Here is a 9331-nt window from a genome sequence, read left to right on the forward strand (position 1 = left end):
GATAAAGATGAAGGAAATTATAAAACGGAATGAAGAAGAAAGAATCGAGAGACAGCAAGAGAAAGAACAAGAAAAGACGAGACAGGAAGGTGAACAGAATACGAGAGAGCAAGACAAAAAGAAGAGAGACAAAGTAGCAAAGAATAAAAAGAAAGAACACAAGGAAAAGAAAAAGAGAGATCAAGAAGAACGCGAAAAGAAAGGAGATGATAATGATAGTGAATTAAAATGTGTGTCATTTACGGCATACAAGAAAATGAGGCAGAAGAAAGGAGGACCGATGTCTTTGAGGTCCTATCAATTTTTTAAAGCCAACAGCTTCAAGGACAAAAAGGGCTTCATAAAGTCATGGGTGCAAAGACACCCAAAGCCCAAGGTCAGAGATGGTTAAACCAAGCCAGTAACCGCAGAAAAGATCTTTCATATCTCGGTTACTGGTGAGGGTTCGGTTGGTGTTCGTTTTTAAATATATTAGTTTCGTTTATTATATCTATATTTTTAATACCGTATTATATTTTTTTTAGGAGGGGCGTTAATTCGAAGGAGAGTTTATTAAATACTCTGTTACCAAGGTGACTTTCATTCAAGGATGTAGAAACTCAGTTCGAATAATAATAAAATAATGCCATTGTCATTATTATAATTGATAATCATAACTAAAGAAAGAGGGATTTATTCGAAGTAATACGGTATGATAGTTTTGTCAATAAACATTTTTATCGAGCTGCTGTTCCCTTTTACAATTTCTTTTACTTTGGAAGTTGTCATTTTGTCATCTGTTATTGTTTGTGTTCACCTATTAACCTATTAGTTTTCGTAAAGGTAGTTTTATAACTCGAAGTATGTTCCAAGAACTTTGGAGTTTTGTTGAGTTGTGGATTATTTAACCATTCTTTTCATAAATCGCATTAATTGAACTATTCAATCATAAAAAATCATAAGTTCTCTAAAATATTTTCAATTTAATTGATTTTACCATATCATGCATTCTTTATGGAAGTTTGTCACCATTCATTATTTATTTATGTAAGTCATTATTTATTTTATGACAACAAATATATCAAATCTTAGTACGTTCAAACTATTTATTTTTTTCATTGTATCCACCTAAGCCTAGATAAAATATTTTGTATTAGGATTTTAATTTAATTTATTATTATATTCACGTTATCAATGACGAAAGTAAGTTTGAATTTAATTATGAAAAGACACTCTAATTGTTCTAAATCAATCGGTTAAATTTTCGGCACAATGCTATTTGAAAACCTTATTTTAACTAATTCCGTTATGTATGTTTATCTTTTTTTTACAGTAATGAAAGGGAAACAAAATAAAATAAACTGAATTAAAAGAGACAACTTGTTCGAAAAAATGGATACCTATGCATTCACACATTTATTGTGCTTGGTAAGAGATATGTTTTTCTTTCATGTATATTATCTTTTGCATTTGATATTGCTATTATCATCCCTTATATGTTTTGAAGTGTGGTGAAAGGTTCGATTTGTTGACTCTTTTCACCGGCAGATATACACTCTTTTGCCTTAATTCTGCTCTGTTGGCATCCTTTTCAAAAGTTTTCCACACAAGACATTTTTATTCGAACCCCCTCCCCTCCTTATCAAGTTTTGAGAATTTTTCCTGCCGGTCCGTTTATTCCAAACATCCCGTTTATTAGGTATTCCAGAGTAATCTGCTATTGATGCAATTTTTCAAGTAACTTGTGCTTAAAACATTTTCTTCTCAATTAATTCTAATTAGCAATTTGAAATCGCGTTGAAATAGTTTAAGCGGTAAAAAAACGTCTAATCTTTATTCTCAGATATTGGCCAAGAATTGTGATCCTTAATCAACTAGTACCATCAACAATGCACCACCCATCTACCGATAAGAGAAAAGACGAACCAGTATACGATTCGTAAGTGTTCAGACTGTATTTCACATTTCATTAAATTTATTTAAACCAAAAACAGTACCAAAGACGCAATTGTGCTGGCATATTTTAAATGGATACAACTTTGTTTAATATTCATTTGAAAAACATAGTAATATCAATATTTTACCCTATTTACTTTCAGGAGATCGAGAAAGGGATGCGAAGAAGAATATCACGAGAAACACAACCTTTCACTGATTTAAAACATTATTTTACTATCTTATTTATTTATTCATGGAATAAAAAATACATCTAGGATGTACAGTTAAAATGAATGTTGTCAATTTGATTCGTCTACATACCAAAGGCACTAGTATATCTTTATTATATGACAAAAAAGACAAAGACAACGAAAATTACATAATAATAATGTCCTGAAAGAACTGTTATAAAAAACCTTTTAGCATCATTCAATGATTGTAAAATTGTTTGCTTTTTTTTTAGTCTCGATTTCTTTTACATAGAAATAAAAACAACAGAGTATTTTTCATTACGCAGACCTGCTCGTAATGCGTTAAAAATTAGATCAGGCAGAGATGTCAAAATCAGACTTATCTCAATCAAGAAAATATTCTCTTCGCTTTGCGAAAACGGAACGGTCGTTCCGCAACCCCTTTTATGTTGATTTGCTCTTAAGGAAATTAGGATATAAGATAAGATAATATGATATAGGATAAGTATTTTTACTTTAGGATGGTTTTCTGAACAGAAAAAGATAATGAAGAGGAATCATTAGCATAGTTATTGAATTAGTAATAATATACCGTTTAGAGGGGTGAAAGAAGGGTCAAAAGTCGAAAATTTTCTTCCTCGCCCACCCATTTTGGCCCCCTCAATTCGACTTGCACGCTGGCGGCCATGCCTGCCTGATGGCAATTTGAACACTTTTGGGTTGGTTACTCATTGATTCGGACGTAGTCCTCCTTGACCAATTTTCGTGGGATTTTCTAAACTCGATGTAAACAGCGGTGTCAGGAAAATTGCCCCCGAGAAAACTGCCCCCCGGAAAACTGCCCCCCGGAAAATTGCCCCCGGAAAACGGCCCCCCGGAAAAATTGCCCCCTAGGAAAATTGCCCCCCGGAAAAACGGCCCCCCAGAAAATTGCCCCCTAGGAAAATTGCCCCCCGGAAAATTGCCCCCTATTTTTCCATCTTTCGAAACTAAATCTAACTCAATTTTCAACATTTGGGAGATTTTGGATTACGCAATTTTACGTGATCGCGTCTTAACGGATGAAGAGATCTAGAATATTTTGGGGCTATATTTTGGTCCAACGGTTGCAGGTTGCAGCCGTAATTTTCATTAAGTTGACGCTTTTTATAAGGAATAATGTGGTTTAACCATGGAATACAGAGAAAGCTTCTCTGTTTAGCGATAGTCAATTTCAATGTGTCTTATACTGTATTTCTTTCGCTATTCAAGTATTTTCTTTATGGTTTGACAAAATTTCTTGGTCATATGGAATGGATAACTTCATTCTTACTATATTCCTCGCGCTGACCATTGATCTGCTTTGCATGTTTTAGTTTTTAGTTTTTTCTTAAAGAAAAAAGACGCCTCAAAAACGACTTTTACAAGTTTTGTATGAGGTGGAGAAAGATTCTCGAGTAATAAAATCACTTTCAAAAAAATCTTTCCCCATTTCTTAACCCTAAGCGCCCTATCCGTGCTATCTTAAGCTAAGGAAACTAATTTTTACTAACTCGCCAAAATAAGTTCCCACCAAAATTAAAATTTCAGTTTTCTTGGCTAAATAACCCCTGAAATTCAACAAAGTTGCTCAAAATAAGATGAAATAGAACAGATTTGCGCTGTCATTCGCTAAAATTAATTCCAACCACAGTTAAAAAATTAATTACAGTATTCCCCAAAAAAAGTTCCCACCAAAATAATCTATTTTTCGAAAATTTTCTACCCAGGACATTGTTGATCCAACCCCTCCTCCGCTTATCAATTTTTCGGAATCTGAAACTTCTTTTTTGTACGGATTATGCTGTTTTAGCCTTTTTTCCAATCCACCCCCGCTGACCCCCGTTTACTAGGTACCCTAAGAGTAATTCAAAACTACTTAATTTTACAGCTACAATGGCCATTTGAAGTTTCATTGGATTTTATAAAAAGTGGAAAAAAAGATGGCGGGGGGGGGGGCAATTTTCCGGGGGGCAATTTTCCTAGGGGGCAATTTTCTGGGGGGCAATTTTCTGGGGGGCAGTTTTCCTAGGGGGCAGTTTTCCTAGGGGGCAATTTTCCGGGGGGCAGTTTTCCGGGGGGCAATTTTCTCGGGGGCAATTTTCCTAGAACCGTAAACAGCTCCAGTGGATTCATCTTTCTGACAAAATTTTCTATTGTCATTGTAGAATGTTCGTGTTGTCCTCTCTGACCAAAATGTTGGACATTAAAAAACCACATGGTATGGACAAGTGACGAAGGAGATGAATCACCAAGTTTACCAGCTTCCCGTGACATTTTCTCTTCTCAATAAAGCTTTGCCTTCCAAAACACGTCTAATTTTTACGAATTCAACATCTGACATGATCGATTTTGGATAGTTTTGTTCAACTAAATGACGATGCAAAGCTGCCTGTATTACTCTGAGTGACTCTGGTTCATATTCGGTGCCATCTTCCTTTCGAATCTCGGCATAAAATCTTTCCAATACATTATTCAATTTATACGGTTCGTATTTATTTATGCTCTCACGAAATTGTTCCCATCTTTTTAAAAGCGTTTAGCCAAGTGTTCGTGCTTTTATTTGTATTCTTGTTTGTATTTACTAATTCTGATGGGGAAAAAATAGTGAGTCCAGTGGAACCCACATATTATGTAGCGGAAACTATTAACTGTCACACCAAATTTAAATTTAAAACCAATCAGATTCCCTCTTTTTTAATCTATAACTATGGTCTTCGCATAATTAGAGGGGCTGACACCATAATTTTTCTTTCTAGAGTGGCAGGAAAAAAACAAACATAAAAGTTGAACATAAACTTTTATTTTTAAAAAGAAATCACTATTTGCTCCTGAAGGGAGCCTATGTTGCTTCACGAGGCCGTGCTGGGGATCGAGCTGGCGAAAAATTGTTCAAGAAAAAAAAACGGGACGATATAACCTAGTGTCCGCATCTAAAAGATTGCCGTGTGGTGAGCTTTTAAGCTAGCTCGACCTCGCGAACAGATATTTTGCGTTTTCGGCGCGCCAAAGGCATAGCTTGGAAAACAACAACACCGCGTGAACAGAAATTTAGTGTCTTTAGCGCTCCAAAGTCATAGCTTGGAATACAACAGCAAAAAGCAACGAAGCAACTTGGGACCAGTTTGGTTTCAGAAAGCAGAATGTATAATCCCATATACTGTTCTGCAACTTTGATAGCAAGTATAATACTATTTTATCAAAAGTAATGTTTCAGATAGGTTGTATGATTGAATATTATTTTAAAGAATTTCTTTTTGCTTTGTATCCTTGTTGCATAATCAGGCATCAGTCTGTCAGTTACTTTACTGTTACTTTTGGGTAATTATTATCAGAAATTGGAAAAAACTTTACATACCACCATTAACGAACCTTCTGTTTATCTCCAGGCGATGTCAATTGAATTCAATTGATCCAAATTTTCGTAATTGAACTATCAAATTTTATCAAACAGAATCAAACTATAGCCTATAGGTGTTGTTTGGTTACTGAACCTGATCGAAGACGACCCTGTCGAACGAAAGAAATATTTCTATCCCCAGACAAACAAATTGCGCTGCCAGATAAGTGAACCACACGGCTGGATAAGTGCAGGGGCGGTGCGACACCCCTGCAAAACATGCACTCGCAGGGTATGCTCCGGAGTCTTTTTTGTCGCAGCTTGTTTTTAGCCTACCTGGAGTTGTTTTTCCGGATCATTCGTTAGTGTCATTAGATTTATTTTACTGACTTAAAGTCCGCTGTAAATATAAGAAAACTGTTTATTAAGTCGCGTTATAGGAAGCGTGAATTCGAGTCTGTATTTTAGATTTTGTGTACAAAAGAGTTTTGCAGGCCTGCACCCTGCAAAATTTTGCAGAAAGACCTGGATGAGGTCAAAATGCAGGGTTTGCCCGGGATTTGATGGCTGTTAGTGTCAAAACGTTAAAAGTCAAGACTCGTCAAATGGCTTTAGATGCTTGGAGAAGAAAAAACAGAATAGACAGTCCTGATTTTATCTATTTTGTCGCAAATTCTGAAGAATTTGAAGCCTGCACATTTTCGATCTTCTCCAAATTCGTCATCTGAGGGCTGCCATCAACGTCATCTCAATTTTTGTTTTTCCTTTTATGGTTATCTTCTGAAATCCATTGCAACAAGAAAAGTCAAATCTGTAAGGTATGTGGTATTTTTTTCTATTATTTTTCATGCCTGCATGTTATCAATTATAATCTGATAAGTGCAGGAAAAACTGCTTCCCTTCCCCCTGCCCTATTTCTCTACTTATCTGCCTATGGCCTATGACTTTTCATAATTTTTGGTAATCAACAAAACCACTTGTTGTGTGTGGTGAGTGAGTGGTGAGTGAGTGGCCAATCATGTAATATTTATAAGATATTTGATCAATCGGGGTACATAGTTACTGTTTGTTTGGCCAATCACTCTGGCTAAGAAAAGGTTGACGATAGGAGATAAATTTGTGGCAATTTAAGAGTTAAAGGAACAACCAACCTATTGTGATTTCATTTTGAAATAAGAGAAAAAAATAACATTGAAAATTTTGTGATTCTGACCTTGACACCCTAATGTTTTTAATATGTTTTGGGCGGTTAAAAAATTTTTCTGGGGAGAGAAAGAGCTGTGTGGGTTTTTCGCACACTATTTTGAGGTACACAAACAGATTGTATTTGACTATGTTTAGTTTGCGGGCTAGCACCTGCCAGTCAAGTACTGGTCATAAAAACTGCACGACAATCTTAAAAATGATTTCTCTATTTTGTTTTAGTTCTCTTCCAAATGGAAATTGCCTGTACAGTTCCATTTCTCTCGATCTTGTGGGCAAAAATTCTTTGATGGATACACTTTGATGCCTTGCACGTGTGCAGAAATTTTCCTGAATTGTAAGTATTATTCTCAGAACCAAAAAAAAACCATCCAAGAAGTTCAGTAGATTTGCTCATGAAGCATTGCGGTTGGCGGTTACCCACAGTCAGCCGGTTATTATATAAGATTAATTTCATTGGTTGTCCAGTTGTCATTTGACTTAAATTTTGTTGTTTTGTGTTTGTTAATGTAGGTGTAGCTTGCAAAGATCTTAATTCCCTCTTTATCATATACTTTCAGGTTAGTTGCCATCGTACTGTCCGTAGATTATTTTGCACCTTCACGTGGTTGGTACGAAATCTTTGTAAACACTGACAAAATCTGCTAATAAGAAACCATATTTAACTTAAAGGAAACAACAGACTGGAATAATTCAATCACAATGATGATGTGTACCTAACATTTAGTTTCTTGGAAGTTTTTGGATTCAAAATTTTCCCTGTAAACTGGATATCAATATTTGTCATGTAAATCATCTCTGGAAAGTACATCTTGATTTGATTTTGACATGTACTGTAATTGCCAATGCAAATGAATTTGGAAGCATAATGTATATAGTATAAAATTTATAACACAACAACTGAATTTTGATACCAAACTAAACATAAAACATGCTGCATTATGTACATAATGAATAAATGGGTTTCTGATGACATATGGTTTGTTTTCAATTCAGATTTTGGGCTTTTTACCCCTGGTACAGGATTCCCTACTTGATTTGGCAAACAGTTCCAAACGAGACACCAGAATGGGGCTAGACTACAATTTCATGATGAACCAACTATAGAGTTTTCAGCTTCAGTACAAATTCTAGTTTTTGATACTTTAATGCATCATTTTAATCAATTTTCTAATGAAATACTCTTTTCTTGAGCAGTCTGAATAAAGTAGTTTCTCTAAATTTTCATTTGAAATGGCAGAAGGCTATTATTATTAATCTGCTTGAAATTATTTAAGTCACCTTAGGCAGCAATAAGATAAATAAATTTGACATAATAAGAATCAAAATTATCTTAAAAATTTTTTATTGTTATTGCTATTATCACGATCAGATAAAGATTTTTGTATAATCTTTTGTGTGCTATAGTATTATTTTGCTATAATTTTTCACTTTTTTGTGTAAAGTTCAAAAAGTTCTTAAAAAATTCATGATAGTTATGATTTTTGTCATTGATATAAATATAATGAATTGCCAATGTTTCACACCTCCTTTCTCTTTCCTTCATTTTTTCCATATTTTAGAGGCCACTCTTTTTTTGGTTCTTAAAACAAAAAACAGGTTCTTTAACCCAAAAAACTATCTTAGTTTTACCAGCTTCATTTTGTGTTTAAATGAAATGAATTTTAATTCTTTATCTCTGGTTTATGGTACATTGGGCATAAAAAGGTGGCTGTTTTAGCCAATCTAGAGGGTCGAAATTCAAAAATTTTCGGCCCCGTCGGGCCCAACCATGGTGGGCCCTCCTTAGACACTATATATTGCTGGATCACTATATATAGCTGAATCTTTTTTGCAGGGTATCCTAAAAATCCTACATACGCCCCTGTAAGTGAGCGTGTTGTCACGAGTTAACGCACGGTCGACTAAGCTCGCATGAAAGCGGGCAGAATAGGGATGGTGAAATTGACGCCCATGTGATCATCATCCGATAGTCCTTTAGGCGATCACGACGGTCTATTGAATAAGTAACTCCACCAGCATAAATCACTTACCCCAAGATGTGTGGGCTGGAAATCATTTGTTCCGTATTACGGAAAATTAAAACCTAAAGTTGTATAAATACTTTATAGTACGCCGCGCAGGAAAATTTGCAACATTACCGTGTGCCAATTTGAACAATCTTATCTGTAGGTAATATCTAATTTCCCGCTGGTTTCACTTGCATCCACTGAAGTATGGAGGTATATCATAATTTAAGCTGGTGGAATTAGGTATGCTAATAATTATTCCTGGTGGAATTACTTATTCAATAGTCCGGACTATTGTTTAGGTACGTCTTGCAGACCATGTGTTCAGTTCGGAGTAATTCTCAAAAAGTAATGTTAAAATCCTTGGACACGCCACAAGAAAATACCTGGAGTCCAGGGAATCGGCAGGGTCGTTTGAACAGTAATTCAACTTCACTTTGAGGGAAACTTTACATTGCCTCCAAACTGCAGACCTTTCTTGGTCTGCACTTTGTCTAAGCTAAAGTGTAAATTAAATGTTTTTGACTTTTGAATTTTTACAATTTTATTACCAGAAAGCTCTACTATTTTGAGGCGATACCAGTTTCCCTCCAGTGATTACCCTTTTTCACGGTAATCAAACAGTCTGATTTACATCACCTGGATATTTATTA

General features: G+C 35.2%; 1 long non-coding RNA gene across 1 annotated transcript; it reads left to right on the forward strand.

Moving 5' to 3' along the window:
• The first annotated feature begins 1316 nt into the window (after positions 1–1316).
• Positions 1317–2136, forward strand: LOC136808316 (uncharacterized). The gene is made up of 3 exons (XR_010846862.1): positions 1317–1407; positions 1823–1918; positions 2079–2136. It is a non-coding gene; the product is annotated as an uncharacterized lncRNA (long non-coding RNA).
• Positions 2137–9331: the final 7195 nt, after the last annotated feature.

This window comes from Clytia hemisphaerica, unplaced genomic scaffold, assembly GCF_902728285.1.
Source record: "Clytia hemisphaerica strain Z4C2 unplaced genomic scaffold, Clytia hemisphaerica genome assembly, whole genome shotgun sequence".
Classification (NCBI taxonomy): Eukaryota; Metazoa; Cnidaria; class Hydrozoa; order Leptothecata; family Clytiidae; genus Clytia; species Clytia hemisphaerica.